This window comes from Aotus nancymaae, unplaced genomic scaffold (assembly GCF_030222135.1).
Source record: "Aotus nancymaae isolate 86718 unplaced genomic scaffold, 86718_ANA_hifiasm-v0.15.2.pri h1tg000003l, whole genome shotgun sequence".
NCBI classification, from domain to species: Eukaryota; Metazoa; Chordata; class Mammalia; order Primates; family Aotidae; genus Aotus; species Aotus nancymaae.
This window is the reverse complement of record NW_026988414.1, coordinates 700,766-719,807: the sequence shown is the minus strand read 5'-3', so window position 1 is coordinate 719,807 and position 19,042 is coordinate 700,766. Positions and strand designations below refer to the sequence as shown.

The following is a 19,042-nucleotide window of genomic DNA, read 5'->3' as shown; positions in this document are numbered from 1 at the left end:
AATAATTGGCCCAAGCATGTAAAGATACAGGTACTGGAGTGTTGGTTGTGACATTATTTGTGATAGGACATGTCCAGTTGGACATTTCTATCGGTAGGGCAATGGGTAAATAAAATACGATGCCTCTGTATGGTAGAATGCTGTGTAGGCATTAAAAAGAATGAGGTAGATCACCATGGGTATTTTTATCTTATAATTTTTAAACTAAGTCTGAACTAAACAGAGCTATGTATGTTTTTAGAAAGATGACCATTGTACAGTAAGAAAAGAATCCAGGTTGCATAATACAGTAGCTTCCTGCATTTGTGGAGAAGACCATGACTGCTTATGAGAACGTGTATAATAAGCCTGGAGGCTGTCCACCAGTTTGTTAACGCTGATTACCTTTTGAGTTGGATTGTTTTCTTGTGCACACATTAGTATCTTTTTTTTTTTTTTAAGATGTAGTTTTGCTCTTGTTGCCCAGGCTGGAGTATAGTGGCACAATCTCGGCTCACTGCAACCTCCACCTCCCGGGCTCAAGCGATTCTCCTGCCTCAGCCTCCTTAGTAGCTATGCCTGCCACCATGACAGCTAATTTTGTATTTTTGGTAGAGACAGGGTTTTACCATGTTGGCCAGGCTGGTCTCGATCTCCTGATCCCAGGTAATCTGCCCATCTCCGGCTCCCAAAGTGCTGGGATTATAGGCATGAGCCACTGTACCCGGCCACATTAGTATCTTTTCAATTTGTCCGCCATGTTAGTATCTTTTGAATTTGTATTACTGAATGTGTATTAGTAACATGTATTGGTTACAAAGATAATAACAAAGGTAACTTGCATGCGCTTCAGTACAGTGGAGCCTGTCGGGGCCGGGCCAGGCTGGGCTGGGGCAGCTGCTGTGTTGGTGGCTTTTTCCTGGTGCCAGCTCAAACCTACGGTGAGGCAAGAGCTGCTCCAGGCTTCATATTTCACGCAGACCCATCCACTGTGCCCTGGCTCCTGGTGCTGGGCCCCAGCGGTTCCCGTGAATTTAACCAGTTCTGTTGTCTGTCTCTGTTGATGTGTCAGTGGCCCTCAGAAACTGCTTTGTTTATCTGGTTAGAAGGAACGATCCAATCCAAATGCTGTCTCCTATTTCTCTTCTCTACTAAGTCAGATTTTACAGTGAAGAACATAGATTTTGGTTGCATTTGCAGAGTACTTCTCATTTGTTAATTCACCATTATTTGGAGGTGGAAAAGGAAGGAGAAACTGAAAGAAGGCCATGTATTTCTTTTACTTGCCAGGTCCTTGTTAAATGCCAGAGAGGCAGGCCTTTATAGCACATCTGTCCAGCTGTTCATCATCATATATTGAAATCATCATCTTTCCCGCTCCCCTCCTTGCTAAATTAACCGCATCCTCAAAAGGGGAGGTGGGCAGGAACTGGGAGACTGCAGATGAGCTTTCCAGCCAGAGTCCTCTTCAGGCTTCAGCCCAAGCCTGCCTGCCTGTGAGGTAGATGAGGAGGGGCTCCAGGCAGACCCTGTGGGTGAGGAGCCCAGAGCTGGTGTAGACTCTGGGGGTGTGAGATGCTGTATTAGAGTAAAGATGTCAGTGCCAGCGCCAGCTCACACCCCACCGCAGGCCAGGCCTGCACTTCACATTCACCGCAGGTCCCCTGGAGCACTGGCAGGGCCAGGGAGTACTGTGGGTAGGCAGGAACATTCTCTGGGGCCCAAAGCATGGGCCTCCCAATCATGGCAGCAGGCGTTGTTCCTCCAATGCCTGACACTGCCCAAATACTTCTGGATGTCAGATCCCGCTGGGTTCAGGTTCAGGGTTTTAGATTCACTAACTGAATGATAGTGACCTTGGGCCAGTTATTTAATGCTGCTGAGCCTTGATGTCTATAACATGGAAGTACTAATATAATACCCTTCTCTGAGTAGTTTATTTTGTTTCTTGCTTCAAGGAACTATTTTTATTCGTTTTTTTCTTTTCTTTTTTTCCTTGTGGACCTCAACTGACTGGAGGAGCTCCTATTCCTAACTGCTATTTTATGCAAATATTTTGTTACATTCCCTGATTCTCTTTAGGCTTTTTCTTCATTGTTTCTGCTTTCCCTTACATTCGATTGCGTTGGTTTTTTTCTGATTTCTTAAATCAGATGCTTAATTTATATTTCATTCTTTTTTGTCAGGAATTTGGTTTTTAGGGTCTCCTCTGAGTACAAATTTATTTTTGCTTTGAAAGTTTTGTTATGGCATGTAATCCTAGCACTTTGGGAGGCCAAAGTGGGAGGATCACCTGAGATCAGGAGTTTGAGACCAACTTGGCCAACATGGTGAAACCCCGTCTCTACTAAAGATACAAAAATTAGCCAGTGTGGTGGGACGCGCCTGTAATGCCAGCTACTTGGGAAACTGAGACAGGATAATCATTGAACCTGGGAGGCAGAGGTTGCAGCAAGCTGAAATCGTGCCACTGCATTCCAGACTAGGTGACAGAGTGAGACTCCATGGACGGGGAGATAAAGTTTTATTATGTAGTGTTTTTTTTTTATTTTATTTGTACTATTTTCTAGATATTCTGCAGTTGTGGTTTTGAATTCCATTAAGTTTTTCAGTAGAGAGTGTTAAGTTTTCCAGCTGTTAGGGTTATTCTTATTTCTACTTTTATCATGTCTTGTTTTATTGCACTGTTGTCAGAGATTTTTGCTTTTCAGAATTAGGGATTTTTCTTTTTCTTTTTTCATTTCTTTTCAGACAGGGTCTTGTTCTGTCACTCAGGCTAGAGTGTAGTGGCACAGTCATGGCTTATTGCAGCCCCAAACTCCTGACTCAAGGGAGTCTCCCAAGTAGCTGGGACCCAGGCACGTGTCACCATGCCCATGTAATTTAAAAAATAGATGTATTTTTTTCCGTAGAGATGGTGTCTTGCTATGTTGCCTGGACTGGTCTCAAACTCCTCACCTCAAGCGATCCTCCCACTTCATTCAGACTCTCAGAGTGTGGGGATTATGGGTGTGAGCCACTGTACCTGGCCTGGATTTTTCTTAAAATCTAATATAGTCACTTTTAGAACATGTTTGCTCATCTGCCTTGACCTTCTTGATCTTGATGGGCTGATCTACCGAGGTGGACAGATTTCTGTTTTTCCTAATGTTTGTACTTTCATTGTGGGTGGTCCCTGGCCCTTTTAAAACAACCCTGCTCTACTGCTTGCTCCTTTGTGTCTTGTCTCCTTTGATTCAACATTTTTTTTTGTATGTGAGTTTCATCTGTGTAATTGTATATATTTATTTGTTCTTATTGTAGAATGGTTTTTGGATATGTGGTTATAATATTTATTCTTGTGACAGACTGAGCTCATTTCCGTATTTGTTTCAAACAGTGTCACTGGCGTGGCCTTCAATGTGTGCGTGCATGTGTGTGCGCGCACTGCTGGGCATGTACCTAGGAATAGAGTTGCTGGGCCACGGGTGGGCATATGGTGGCTGTATGGGTGGCTGCCAGCTCTCAGTGATGGCACCAGGTGTGTGAGGGTCATCCTTGTTCTGCTCCGGTTGTAAAGATGTCACTTCTTTGCAAATTAACCTCTAGATTCCTTGTAATTCTAGTGAAAATCCCAGCAGCTTTTCTTTTGTTTTTGCTGTTTCTTTCAGAAATGGACAAACTCATTCTGAAATTTATATGAAAATGCTAAAGTGCCCAGAATAATCAAAGCATTCTCTCTCTGTCTTTTTTTTTTTTTTCTTTTTTGAGATGGGGTTTTGCTGTTGCTCAGGCTGGAGTGCAGTGGGATGATTATAGGTCACTGTAGCCTCAAACTCCTGGGCTAAGGAGATCCTCCAGCCTCACCCTCCCGAGTAGCTGGGACTATAGGCATGTACCAACACATCCAGCTAATTTTTAGTAGAGATGAGCTCTCACTGTGTTGCCCAGGCTGATCTCAAACTCCTTGCTTCAAGAGCTCCTCCTGGCTTGGTCTCCCAAAGTGCTGGGTTACAGGTGTGAGCCACCTCACCTGACTAATCAAAGCATTCTTGAAGAAAAACAAAGCTGAAGGACGTATCCTACCAGATATCCAGACTTTATTAAAGCTACAGTGATTAAGACAGTGGAGTGTTGCCAAAAAGATAGACAAATAGGATGATTGGATGGAACAGTCTTGAAACAGACTGTACATCGACAGTCACTTAATTTATGACACATGACAAAGAAAAGATGGCCTTTTCAAAAAAGGTACTGGGAGAACTGAACTCTCCATGAGGGAAAAAAAAGATGAACCTTTTATCACAAATCATATCCAGAAATCAGTATTAGGTAGATCATAGAGGTAAACATGAAAGATAAACCAAAGGTTCTAGAATAAAACATAGAATATCTTCATGATTTTGGAGAAAACAAAATTCCTTGAGCACAGAAAACACTAAAGTAGAAAAATTTGATGCATTGAACTGCACTAAAGTTTGTATCTTTTACTTTTTTTTTTTTTGAGACGGAGTCTCTGTCATCCAAGCTGGAGTGCAGTGGCGCAGTCTCAGCTCACTGCAGCCTCCGCCTTCAGGGTTCAAGCGATTCTTCTGCCCCAGCCTCCGGAGTAGCTGAGATTACAAGCGTGAACCACTGTGCCCGGCCAATTTTTATATTTTTAGTAGAGATGGGGTTTCACCATGTTGGTCAGGCTGGTCTTGCACTCCTGACCTCATGATCTGCTCGTCTTGGCCTCCCAAAGTGCTGGAATTACAGGTGTGAGCCACTGCACCTGGCTGTATCTTTTACTTTTTACATTGCTCCAATAAAATGCAATCAATACTAATTTCTAATTGCCTGGAAATGGTAGATAATCCATCTCATTTGTTCCTCCAGAAACCTCTGTCTGGCTCTTACCAGGACTGTTGCCCTCTGGCTGGTGGTGTGGCTGCTGTCTCGGGCTGCTTTTTTTTCTTTTTTCTTTTCTGAGATGGAGTTTCTGCTGTGTCGCCCAGGCTGGCTTTAGTACAGTGGCACGATGTTGGCTCACTGCAACATCTGCCTCCCTGGCTCAAGCAATTCTCCTGCCTCAGCCTCCAAGTAGCTGGGACTACAAGTGCCCACTACCATGCCCGGGTAATTTTTGTATTTTTAGTAGAGATAAGGTTTCACCATATTGGCCAGGGTAGTCTTGAACTTGTGACCACAGGAGATTCACCTACCTCGGCCTCCCAAAGTGCTGGGATTACAAGTGTGAGCCATCGTGCCTGGCTGCCATCTTGGGCTTCTGTTGGTTGTCATTCTAGACTTGTTTTTGTCTCTCCACAGTGAGTCCTTATTTCCTGGATTCTGTTTGTGTTGGTTAGATAATTTGGACATCATGACAGCAACTATCTTTTTTTTTTTTTTTTTTTTTGGAACGGAGTCTCACTCTGTTGCCCAGACTGGAGTGCAGTGGCCCAGTCTTGGTTCACTGCAACCCCTGTCTCCTGGGTTCAAGCAGTTCTCCTGTCTCAGCCTCCCGAATAGCTGGGACTACAGGTGTGTGCCACCATACCCAGCTAATTTTTGTATTTTTAGTAGAGATGAGGTTTCACCATATTGGTCAGACTGGTCTCGAACTCCTGACCTCAGGTGATCCACCCACCTCGGCCCCCCAAAGTGCTGGGATTACAGGTGTGAGCCACCACGCCCAGCCGCCGGCAACTATCTTAAACAATAAGGATGTTCATTGACTCAAGTAATTGCAAGTCCAGAAGTAGACAGGTTTCAGGTTATTCGGGTGCGCCCATTCTCAGTCATTTGAATGGTGGCTGGTCTTCTCTTAGACCAGGATCCCCTTCCCTGGGGCTGGGTCAGCTTCCCTCAGGCTCCATCGGGAAGGAGGAAGGGAGAATTAACTGCTGGGTAGGCAGACAGGGATGAGCCCAGTGACATTGCCTGTCCCTCTCTTTGCTCTCTTACAAAAATCCTGTTTTGCCAGGCACAGTGGTTCATGCCTGTAATCCCAGCACTGGGAGGCTGAGGCTGGTGGATCATCTGAGGTCAGGAGTTCGAGACCAGCCTGGCAAACATGGTGAAACCCCATCTTTACTAAAAATACAAAAATTAGTTGGGCATGGCGATACATACCTGTAATCTCAACTACTCAGGAGGTTGAGGCAGGAGAATCACTTGAACCCAGGAGGTGGAGGTTGCAGTGAGCTGAGATGACACCACTGTACTCCAGCCTGGGTGACAGAGCGTAACTCTATCTCAAAAAAAAAAAAAAGAGAGAGAGAGAGAAAACCAGTGCTTTGAGTTCTTACGTAAGTCTGAAAAAGTCTTTCTCTCTCTACACTTGACTAGGTCAGCTGAGTACAGCTGAGTAGTGGATTCTAGATTGAAAGTCATTTCCCAGAAAGGGTAGGGTAGTGATGCCAGTGAGAAGTCTCCGTCATTGTTACTTCTGAGAACTCTGTCATTCTGATTGTTCTCCCTGGGACCTCTTTTGGAGGAAGGATGCCTTTTAGAAGCTTTTAGGTTCTGGAACTGTATCTCTAACATTCTGAAATTTCACGTCGTACCTTGTGTTGTTTTTACTTCCATTGTTCTGAGCGCTTGGTGGGCCTTTGAAGTCTTGGCTACTTGGCTACTTGCACTCTGGGAATTATTTTTGGCATTTTTTACTTGATAATTTCTTCCCTTTCCCCCACCCCACCCCCGTGTTTCTGGAACTCCTAGTTAAATCTGGACTCCTGGACTAATCCTTTGATGTAGGGGGTAGGGTGTGACTAGCATTTATACATTGTTGATTTTCTGAGATTTGCTTGGCTTGCTCTTCCAGCTCTTCTAATTGGATTTTTTTGCTTTGGAATAGTTTAGGTGTACAGAAAAGTTGGAGTTCCCATATAACCTACTCCCAGTTTGCCCCCATTATAAACATTTTACGTTAGTATGGTATATTTGTCACAACTAATGAACCATGTTATAGTGCACCCCGAGTTTCTCATCAAAGAATCAGTATGTATGTTCAGCTCTCTTCTTTAAATCTCTGTTTTAATGTTTAACTTCCTTGTAATTCCAGTAAACAGCTTTCTCCACCGATTCTTCGGTAGTTCACATCTGCTTCCCCTCCCCCAGCTCCATCTTGACCCATCCCTGCTCTGACACATCCATAACCGTCCTTACTGCCAAAACACCCACCCTGCCACTCTAGCTTGGACCCCTGCTCTTTTTAAAATAGCCAGTCAGGATTAGTCTAGCTTGTGTGGTCTAACCCTAGCCAATAGGGGATGACACAGCAGCAGGGACGACCCCCTTGTCTAAGCATAAGTACCCCTACCCCCTTGTCCTGGCATGCGGCAGCCATCATTGCTCTGTCCATGTGCCCTTCACCCTTCTCTAGAAGTAAACTGCCTTGCTGGGAGGACATATCTTCGAATGCTATTTCTTTTGTGGCATCGAAATTTTACTTATAACAATCATTACTGATGCATTATTATTGACTAAAATTTATGTTTTTGTGTGTGTGTGTTTTTTTTTTTTTTTTTTGAAACGAAGTTTCACTCTTGTTACCCAGGCTGGAGTGCAATGGCGCGATCTCGGCTCACCGCAACCTCCGCCTCCTGGGTTCAAGCAATTCTCCTGCCTCAGCCTCCCAAGTAGCTGGGACTACAGGCGTGCGCCACCATGCCCAGCTAATTTTTGTATTTTTAGTAGAGACGGGGTTTCACCATGTTGACCAGGATGGTCTCGATCTCTTGACCTCGTGATCCACCCGCCTCGGCCTCCCAAAGTGCTGGGATTATAGGCGTGAGCCACCGCGCCTGGCCCTAAAATTTGTTTTATTCAGATGTTCTTAGCTTGTACCCAGTGTATTTTTTTCTGTTTCAGGGTTCCACATTAAATTTAGTCATGTCCCCATAGTTTCCACTAGACTGTGACAGCTAAGTTTTTGATGACCTTGACAGTTTTGAGGTGTACTGATCAGTTATTTGGTAGAGTGTTTCTCGATTGGGATTTGTCAGATGCCTTCTTCGTGATTATCCTGAGGTTATGGGGTTTGGGCTATCACTTGCTTAATTCTAACTAGGGTGATTCTTGTTATCTATCTAGTTTTCCTTTAAGGGAAAAAAAAATATGTTTATTTAATGGGTTCGGTATCTTCTCTTAATTATCTGAGGATACTATTTTTATAATACATAGTTTTAATCTTCAGTCCTTGGCACTGTCTGTTTCCTCTGTTATTTTGTCTATTTATTTGATATCTGTCTTTTAGTTGGTCATCTCTCAGATACCTGTGGTCTCTGGCACACACAGCTGGGTGGGCTCTTCAGTGTGGGTGCCTGGGTGGGAGGCTGGCCTTTTCATTTCTTGAGTCCCATGTTGGTACGTATGGTTTTTCTTTCTCTGGGGCTGGGTTTTCTTCAAAAGAAGACTCTCTCACCTTTGCCTGGGGAGTGGAAGGTGGTATGGTGTTTGTCTGCTGCCCTCCTATGAGGAGTGGCAGAAGTGAGGGGCCTGAGGTTTCTGAGGTTTGCCACTCGGGTTTTCTCTTTGCTTTTTTGGGGGTCTCCTTTCCCCACCTCTTTCCCCTCTGACCCTGTGTTCTTAAGTCTGGGCTTCTCTTGTTTAATTTATCCAGTGGGAGAGGGAAGGGGCCGTGGGTGTCTAGCTGTTGCACATGCAGCCTGCAGCCATTTCCCCCACATCTGCATTCCTGCCTTCCCCTTTCGTGCAAGGTGCCTGCCACCTCCTAGGCCCTGAGCCTTCTGATATTGTGGGTGAAGGGAAGTTTTCTCCTCTGGAGTCCTCGTGGCGCCTTTCAATCTGTTAAATCTGTTCAGACTTGTGCTGACTCTTTGCCAAAACTGTCCCTGTTGTTTGGGTTCTTTGATGTTTGTTTTCATTTTAGGGGTTTTTGGAAGGATGAGCTGTACAAGCCCTCAGTCCTTCTGCCATGTTTAACCATAAGCCCCCTGTATTCTAAATAGTGTGTCTGTGAGTCAGATGGAATTGAGTTAAGGGCCATCTCTGGGATGTGTGTACGTGGAGATGCATGCACAGCCCTCTTTATGTACATGGGTGCGGGGGTACTTTGGTCAGAGCACCACTCTGCTGCCTCTTCCCCATGATTGAGCATGGCTTTTTGTGTCAGAACTTGGAGAACTGCCATTTGCTCTGGTGGCTGCAGACCATAGTGAGGCCCAGAAGTAAGGCTGGTTTTGATGTCTGGTCATTGACACAACCTTCTTACACATATAGAGGGTGAACCTCTCCGTCCCTCCCTCCAGACCTCTTGAGAAGGGCAGCCCAAAGCCCCGGAGGCAGAGAGTTCAGCCAGCTGCAGGGGGTGATGGCGTAACCACCACTGTCTGCTGCACTCCTCTGTGCCAAGGAGCATTGCATCAGGGTGCTGGTGTCATACCTGGGGATCATCATCTCTTCCTTCTAAAGCAGCAGCCTGTCCCCACTTTGTTGCTGAGAGAACAGTAAGTGCAGGAGGTGACATTTGGCCCTCAGCCCCCTCTTCCTTCTGGAAGTTTGTGTGTAGAGAAAGCTACTGCCTGCAAAGGGGGTTCATCCTCTATAGGGAGTGTTTGCCATAGAGAAGCCGTTAGTTACCTGGAGGTTAGGCGGGAGTTTAGAGTCAGTGGTGGTGGTTATTTGGAGAATGATGGAACCAATCTCGGTTTCTTTACTGTCCTGTTTTTTTCTGTGAGTCTCTGTGAGGACATAGGGTTTAGGAACATGGGGAGGAATGCTTTCTCCTGGGCTAAAGGAAGTCACTTGCTACCAGAGACAGGCCAGCCTGATTTGTCCTCTTCTCTTGTGCCCAGATTCCAGCTTGCTCCAGGTGACGTCATTCCTACAAGGGAAAGGCTTTGGGTGTAAACAGTGGCGCTGCCGGGTAAGCCAGGGACAGCTGCAGCTGGCTAGGATGTGGCCTTCCTCCTCTGTGTGCTTGCACTCAGCTCAGCCTTTCTGCCATCCTAGGTTTTCTTTAAAATGATTTTTGTAGTTCTAAAAAACAAATAGTAAATGTGTTTAGAATTAATACACAGTGTTTTATGACCCTTACTGCTGAACTCTTTTGAAATAGGAAGTGAAAACACAATAGAACGCTGGTAGGAGGCAGATGATGAGTCTCGCAGAATGACAGCACCTGGAATTTCAGTGAAATTGCTTCCTATGTGTGCTGGTGAAGAGAGATCCAGGGATCTAATCTGGGAGCTGGTTTAGGGGTGATACTTTTCTGTAATTTTTTTAAGCTTTATAGTTTTTCTGTATCAAACATATATTCCTTTTGTTACTAAAAAATGTGATGGAGAAAGAAGGGAGCAGGACTGGGATAATCCACTTCCGTAAGGCCATCTATTGTAACATCAGAGGGTGACTGCAGTGAATAGCTGCGTTTATTGCCCTCAAGTGGGAAGCCTTGAAACTGGGGCAGTTTAGTGTGGTTTAAATTAGTCACAGTGGAATGTTTCTCTCCAGAGGGTTTTCTGAGAATCACCCTGCATCTCTGTCTTTCTGAGAATTAATTAAAGGGGTCTGCCAGCAGATCCTAAACATCTGGGAGTTTGTCCTCGTGGTGTTTGAAGGTCTGCTGTCTGTACCAGCGCCCTTAAGCTGTGAGACACCAACGTGGGTATGGGTCCCCGGTGCATGGGAGGAGGTAGAAACACAGGTGCCTGGTCTGCCCAGAACCACCTGAGCAGCCCTGTTAGGGAACTGAGGCTTCCCTGGCTGCACGGGAGTCTGGAGAGATGAGCGCTGTTGAAAACTGACATTGGTGTGGGCGGCAGAACAAGAGCAGAGCCATGGTGAGGGGACAGCTGCTGTTGTCGAGTGCCTACTGAGGACAAGCACTGGGTCAAGTGCGGGGTCTTTGCTCTCTCATTTATTCCTTAAAGCAGACCCGGGAGGCGGGAGGTGAACACGGTACGTTCATCTTAATACACAAGGAAATAGACCTCACGTCATAGTCAGCGTGGAGTGAAAGCGAGAGGCAAACCCAGAGTTTCAGAGATGAGGCTGCTTGGGGTGGGGTGGGGAAGAGGCCGGGTGGAGGCGTGTTGAACTGGGGGGTCTTGACTTGATCGTGATGTGGAAGGTGTGCGAGCAGGTGTTCCCCGTGGTCTATGTTGCTGTATGAGCCATGGCTCTGGTGGAGGGGGACCCAGCTGACCATGTGGTTTCAGCAAGGGTCTTGCAACCAAGTGCCAGAGAACTCCCAACTGGGGGTGGGGAGTGTTTCTGTGTCCCCACCACACACCTCAGTGCTGCTTTGTTTTTGTTTTTCTCCTATTTTAAATTTGTTGCTTCCTATATATGTGGTCTCCTCGGGGTGCATGGTCTTCTGGGGGTGGCTCATGTCTCCCATAAGGAACACTGGGTTACCAGGAACCCCACTTCCCCCACTCTTTTGTTTCCTCAAACCTTATTTTCAGGCCATTTATTCTTGGAGAGTTTGTGCAGTATTCTGCAGGGACCTCACTCATTTGGGCTTCTGCAGGTGGAATGCCTGGATTGGTGCTACGGCCGAGCCCAGGCTTCAGCTTTCCAGATGGGCCAACGCCTGGCTCGTAGGCAACAGAGAAATGTTCGTGCTTTAGGGCTCTTTGAAAGCCACCCCTGTTTTTCTTTTCTTCTCTCTCTCTTTTTTTTTGAGATGGAGTCTTGCTCTGTCACCCAGGCTGGAGGGCAGTGGCGTGATCGCGTCTCACTGCAACCTCCACCTCCTACGTTTAAGCAGGTCCTGTCTCAGCCTCCCGAGTAGCTGGGATCACAGGCATGCACCACTGTGCCCAGCTAATTTTTGTATTTTTAGTAGAGACAGGGCTTCGCCATGTCAGCCAGGCAGGTCTCCAACTCCTGACCTCAGGTGATCCACCTCCCCAGCCTCCCAAAGTACTAGGATTACAGGTGAGCCACCACGCCCAGCCTTACCCTTCTTTTTCTGACTGTGCCACGTAAGGAGCTTCTCTGCACACTGGAGGTGTGGTGGTTGGGTCATGCTGTTACTAAGTGAGGCAGCAGAAGTGTCCCTTCAAATCCAGCTAGGATTCCCCTACTCTGGTGTGCACACAAGTTCATCATCATATTGCAGTGTATTCATGTCCATGCTTGCTTCACTGAACCAGAAGGCAGCAAACTGTAGCCCCCATTGCAACCCACCTCCTGGTTTTGTAAATACTGCTATGCCCCTTTGTTTATGTATTATCTGGGGTTACTTCCATGCTACAACAACAGTGTCAGGCAGAGTCAAGCAATTGCAGCAGAGACTTTTTCTGTGTGGCCAGCAAAACCTAGTACATTTACTGTCTGGTCCTTTACAAAGTTTGCAGCTCTCTCCTGCTGCAGGAGTGTAGGGTGGAGTCTCATGTGTCCATGTCCCCAGGACCAAGTGACCCGGGGTTTGGCACAGCATTGATCAGTAAACATTTGAGTATTTGAAGTAGGTGAGGTTGCCTTCCTTATGTCCAAGTTCTTTTTGCCAGACATTGATTGGTGTGTTGGAGGAGGATAGACTTCTTTAATCTTGTCCCTGGATTTCATGGTGATGGTTCTTGACTGAGACTTAACAAGTAAACTGTCCAAAGGCCACGTCCTTCCTGGCCCACGTAGTTATTTCCTGAAGTGTTTATCCAGCCTGCTATCAATTTCCATTCCTGTCGAATCATGATTTTTGGTATGTTTTGTCTAGCAGTGGGATATTTCTGTTCCTTCTATAAAGAGACATTCCACCTTCCTCTATAAAGAGACATTCCACCTTCCTCTCTCACTGCCTTCAGCCTCATGGCCAGGGCACTTTGCAGCACTATGTCCCCCGAGGTCAGGCCTTGGGCCTTTGTCACTATTGTGAGTGGAGGAAAGAGCCATGAAATCTCCAGGTGCCCTCCTGTGAAAAGAGTCAGGATTGGATTTGCATTGGGTGTGAATCTGGCTATTGGTGGCATGGTGTACATAAACTGCTTGTTTTTGAAGCTGTTCGGCACCATCATCTGTGCAGTTGGCCAGAAAGCAGCCGTTGAGCCTGGGTTGACTCACGTCACAACCCATCATGCTGCCTTTTCATGTCTGCACCCGCGCTCCCACTGGGAAAGCAGACTCCAGGTCGAAGGGCATTCAGTCTGCAGCCTGGCGTCCAGTGCAGCCTGGGCTCCGAGCCTGGCCTTGCACTCGGCAGCCTTGTGACCTTGGGTGCATTACTTTTCTGTCCTGATTGACTGAACCTTAACGTCACTCTCTGTCAAACTTCCAGAAAGTGCTGTTGTGAAGGGGAGTAGAGCACATGAGTGCTTAGCAGGGTGCCTAGCCCTCAAAATGCTGGCAGCCACTTATCACCCCAAATGTGGAGCCATGGAGCCGTAGTGGTTCCTGGTGAGAGACAGGTCATCCCAGTGTCCTGGTCAGGCATCTGACACTGGCTAGCACTCAAGTGGAGTGAAATTAATCCTGTTACCCGGAAGTGGGTTTTGATACAGGGCAGAGATGTTCCCTCTGGTGGACAGATAGCAGGAGCCTGTTGGCCAGGCAGGCGCTGTCTGAAGAGGCGGGGCTTGGATATGAAATTGCCGTTGTTGGCGAATCTTTCTGGTTGTTTTTGTTCCAGTAAAGCCTGGGCGCGCTTCTTTAGATTATGTGCCAAAATATGCAACCTGGATTCTTTTTTGGTGTTCTTTTCTCCATTTGTTCCCAAATCTATCTTCATATGGGTTTTAGGCCCTTTTTTCATCTGCCTAATGACAGTATTTTCTTTTAGGCTGGCAAATTTCGGAATGCTCTTGCTCTCCGTGGCCATGTCTCTAGGTGGCTAAGGACGCTGTGGGAAAGGAGGGCTTGCAGCAAGGGGGCATGCAGGCTGGACTTCCTCCCAGCATGCCTCGTGGGCTTGTGTCTACTTCATATGTCATATTGAGCTTCCAAATCAGATTCTGTTTGGGGAGAAAAAGAATTCTGTTGCCTAAAAAGGGAGAGAAGGTGAGGTAAAGCCGTGGCCGTGAGCCAGGTTCGACTCATGCTCGCCTGTGAGGACCTGGTGTCTAGTCCCACGGACCCAGGGGGTGATGGAGGGGTGAGTCAGAGTCAGATGGAAAAGCCTCAGACACACCAGAGAGCTGTTCTCTTGCCTTAGCCGGCTTCCTGGTTCACACTTGGATGCTCACCAGTGCCTTCTTCCTGCCGTCAGATGGGCTAGGTTAGCTTGGGGTGTTGATGAAGGGAAACTCGGCAGGTATTTGAAGCCCAGCAAAGTCCTGCTAACTGGCCTGATGTTTGTGAAATTCAGCTGGCAGGCAGTGCAGCCAGATGGTTGTGGGCGGGGCCTGGCCTCACACTCGCCAGGTCGGTGGAGATCCTACAGTGGGAGGAAATCCTAATGATTCTGGTTTTATTTTGGAGTTGTGTCCAGTGAAAGGTCTCTCAACTGCTCTAAAGCAGGTGTTCATAAACACACTTTGTAAAGGGACAGGCAGTAACTGTTAGAGGTTTTGTGGGCCACAGATGGCCTCTTGCTTATTTTTCTTCAGGCTGACTGTAGTTTGCCAGCCCCTGCTCTGAGGAACGTCGAGGCTGAAAGAATCTCCACCAGTGCAGTCTTCACTGTGGAGAGTGTGATTGTCCTCGTAGGGGCTGCTTTCATTCACTGCAGTGGTGACTCGCCTGGTTGCTTGTTGGTATCCTAAGTTTATATAGGAAAATAGGATCCATTTCCAGGCTTGTAAGAAGTGGCAGATTCCACAGTAAGCCATTTTTTTTCTTTCTTTTTTTTTTTTTTTTGAGACGGAGTTTTGCTTTTATTGCCCAGGCTAAAGTGCAGTGGCATGATCTTGGCTGACTGCAACCTCCCGGGTTCAAGTGATTCTCCTACTTCAGCCTCCCGAGTAGGTGGCGTGCGCCACCACGCCCAGCTAATTTTTTGTATTTTTGGTAGAGACAGGATTCCTCCATGTTGGTCAGGCTGGTCTCGAACTCCCGACCTCAGGTGATCCACCTGCCTCTGCCTCCCAAAGTGCTGGATTATAGGTGTGAGTCACCACGCCTGGCTGCCATCTCTTTTCTGGGGTGTGTTTGTGTGTGTGTGTGTGTGTGTGTTTTGTTTTTTGAGACAGATTTTTCCCTCTGTCACCCAGGCTTGAGTGCAGTGGCCCAATCTTGGCTCACTGCAACCTTCACCCCCCAGGTTCAATTCAATAATTCTCCTGCCCCAGCCTCCCCAGTAGCTGGGATTACAGGCATGCACCACCATGCCCAGCTAATTTTTTTTGTATTTTTAGTAGAGATGGGGTTTCACCGTGTTGCTCAGGCTGGTCTTGAACACTTGAGCTCAAGTGATCTGCCTTCCTCAGCTCCCCAAATTGCTGGGATTACAGGCGTGAGCTACCTTGCCCGGCCAGAAAACCATTTCTGTTTCTGTGGCTGTCGGTTGTCAACATTGATGGGCTTGATTTTAGGGCCAGTGCTCGGCTAGGCCACCCCTTCAGTAGATGAGGAAACTGAGGTCTAGAGAGGCCAATAGTGTGCCCGACAAGTGCAAAACTTGGTTAAAAGGTGGGGGGCACTGGCTCAGTGCGGTGGCTCATGCTTGTAATCCTAGCACTTGGGAGGCCAAGGTGGGCGGATCACTTGAGGTCAGAATTTGAGACCAGCCTGGCCAACATGGTGAAATCTCGTCTCTACTAAAAATACGGAAATTAGCCAGGTGTGGTGGCACATACCTATAACAATCCCAACTACTTGGGAGGCTGAGGCTGGAGAATTGCTTGAAACCAGGAGGCGGAGGTTGTAGTGAGCCAAGATTGTGCCACTGCACTCCAGCCTGGGTGACTGTCTCAAAAAAAAAAAAAAAAGATGGGGGACGCTAAAGAAAAAATTGTACAAGCGGCTTAAGTGCAGATGTTAGTCCTATGTGTTTCTTGTACTGGCTTCACCAAGGCTCTGTGGTGGAAGGGGTGGAAAGCATTTTACCTGGAACATAGGAGGTGCCCAATTACTGTTTGTTGGGTGGTTGAATTTACTGGGAGGACATAGTCCAAGCAACAGTTGTAGACAGACTAACATCTCTTAAGCACAATTCTAAATTCCTGGGACAGTGTCTCATGTTTGAGCAAGATTTTTTGTTTGTTTGTTTTAAGACAGTCTTGCATTGTCACCTGGGCTGGTGTGCAGTGGTGCAATCTCTGCTCGCTGCAGCCTCCGCCTCCTGGGTTCAAGCGATTCTCCTACCTCAGCCTCCCAAATAGCTAGGATTACAGGCGCCCACCACTATACCCGGCTAATTTTTTTTTTTTTGTATCTTTAGTAGAGAAGGGGTTTGTTTCACTATGTTGGCCAGACTGGTCTCAGACTTCCTGACCTCGTGATCCACCTGTCTCGGCCTCCCAAAGCACTGGGATTAGAGGCGTGAGCCACTGTTGTTTTTTTCGTTTGTTTTGTTTTGTTTTTGTTTTTGTTTTTGTTTTGAAACGGAGTCTCATTCTGTTGCCCAGGCTGAGTGCAGTGGCACAGTCTTGGCAGCCTGTAACCTCTGCCTCCTGGGTTCAAGTGATTCTCCTGCCTCAGTCTCCCGAATAGCTGGGACTGCAGCCGTGTACCACCACTCCAGCTCATTTTTGTATTTTTAGTAGAGTTGGGGTTTCGCCATGTTGGCCAGGCTGGTCTCAGATTTCTTGCCTCAGGTGATCCTCCCACTTTGACCTCTCAAAAGGCTGGGATTACAGGTGTGAGCCACCTTGCCTGGCCTGAGCAAGGTTTATTTCCTTTTGTTTCCCCCAGTGTGTGGGTAAGTAGGAATAGAACCTTCTCAGAGAAGTGTGGTGTGCACCAGGTAGTTACACTGAGAGCTGTGTACGTTCATTCTACCCTCTGCCCACAGACCTCGTCAGCAAAGAGTCAGAGAAAGATTTATTTGTTATTGGTAAAATAGTAGAGACCAGAGCTAACAGCTTTTAAGAGGACTTTTTATTAGCAACATTTATACAAACAAACTATTTCTGATCGATTTTCAGAATTAAATGACATTTTAGCGGGGCATGGTAGTGCATGCCTGTAATCCCAGCTACTTGGGAGGCTGAAGCAGAAGAATTGCTTGAACCTGGGTGGTGGAGGTTGCAATGAGCCGATATCGTGCCACTGCACTCCAGCCTGGGTGACAGAGTGAGACTCTGTCTCAACAAAAAGGAAAAACATGACATTTGATTTAAGAAATCATTTGATGTTGCCAGGCACAGTGGCTCACGCTTTTCATCCCAGCATTTTGGAAAGCTGAGGTGGATAGATCACTTGAGGCCAGGAGTTTGAGACCAGCCTGGGCAACATGGCGAAATCTTGTCTCTACCAAAATTACAGAAAATTAGCCCAGGCTGAGTGCAGTGGCACAGTCTTGGCTCACTGCAACCTCTGCCTCCAACATGGTGGCACACACCTGTAATCCCAGCTATTCAGGAGGCTGAGGCAGGAGGTAGAGGTTGCAGTGAGCTGAGATGGTGCCACTGCTGCACTGCCGCCTAGGCAACAGGGAGAAACTCTGTCTCAGAAAAAAGAAAGAAAAGAAATCATACAATGTGAAATCTTCACATGCCTGATTTGTTAAATCAGAATGGCTGGTAAATGTTTCCTTCTCTTGTCTTTAAATTTTTTTGTTGTTGTTGTTTTGTTTTTGAGACAGGATCTTGCTCTGTCCTCAAGAGGCTTGCAATCTAGCTCAGGGAAGGATGTTCTTATTAGTTAGGACTTCTGAGGAGTGGGACAGAAACACTCTAGACCTAGCCTCAGGGAGGGAGATTTAAAATGGTCCATGAACCCCAGGGCAAGGAAGCAGACAGGTCCTGGGCACCACGATCAGAATCAGGCATGTGGGACCAACTCCCATCCTGAGCATTGCTGCCCTTTACTCTGGTGCAGGAGGTGGGGTCTGGGGAGGGCTACTGGGGTCAAGTGGTTGCTGGCAGGTAACTTGGAGGCAGTGAGCACTTGGAAGCGCTTTTGCTGGTATGTTTCTTCATTGTGCCAGACTCTCCTACACACGCTAGTACAGTCAGCATCCTTGGGCTTGGCCACTGAATGTGGGTGGCACTCCCATCATTGTGACATCAAAAATGCTCCTACACATTTTCAAACACCCTGGTATTCCTTGGCCCATGGCCGCAGCTGAATAAACTGAGATTTGGGTGCGGGAAGGGAGTTAAGTAACCAACCAGGATGGTTGAAGCCATGTGGGGAGGAGAGGAGAAGTTCCTCGAAGAAGGGTGTAGTGTTGGCCACTCGGTTGTGTCCCCTGCTCATACAGATCCGACTTATGACTGCTCATCTCTCAGCATCCATCTTCCTGCGTTCTTTGTGAGCATTTCCTGATAGGAACTGCATGTGAATCTGTCACTCGGTGACTGGCAGATCTTAGGTATCAGTCAGTACCTGTTAAATGAATGAAAGGATGGTTTGCACACTTGCATGTTTGACATGGGACTGGCTCAGTCAGCTTCTTTCATCTCACTTGTTTTGGCCCCTGTTTGTAATCGGTTTCAGCTCCCTGTGTTTTATTTGGATCACAATACAGAGTTTTTTCTTTAAAATCATCCTTTGGGGTACATACTGCCTCCCCACAACATGGGTGTGTTCCTCCTGGCTTGCATGGTGTCAGAACAAAATGGTGAAATGGCAAGCCTTGCTTCTACAGCTAACCACCAAGTGCCTTTTACCAGTCAGTGGCAAAATGGGGGCGTCATATTGTTGCCATTGTGTTGTTGAAGACATATTATCCGTATGCCTTAATTATTGCTTTAGCTTTGTTTTCCGGGGAGAAGTGATGGTCACACAAGTTTTGTTTTTTAAGTGATGGGATCTGCCTCTGTTGCTCAGGCCGGAGTGCAGTGGCCTGATCGTAGCTCATTGCAGCCTCAAGCTCCTGGGCTCAGGTGATCCTCCTGCCTCAGCCGCCTAAGTAGCTGGGATTGTAGGTGCATACCAACATGCTCTGCTATTTATTTATTTAGAGATGGAATCTTCTGTCACCCAGTCTGGAGTGCAGTGGCGAAGTCTCGGCTCACTGCAACTTCCGCCTCCTGGCTTCAAGTGATTCTTATGTCTCAGCCTCCCCAGTAGCTGGGATCGTAAGCAT

The 19,042-nt window shown here is 47.0% G+C and overlaps 1 protein-coding gene across 9 annotated transcripts in view; it reads left to right on the top strand.

Moving 5' to 3' along the window:
- The window catches only part of PRRC2B (proline rich coiled-coil 2B), a 118,466-nt gene that overhangs the window by 29,527 nt on the left and 69,897 nt on the right, over nucleotides 1-19,042 (top strand). The window lies entirely within an intron of this gene.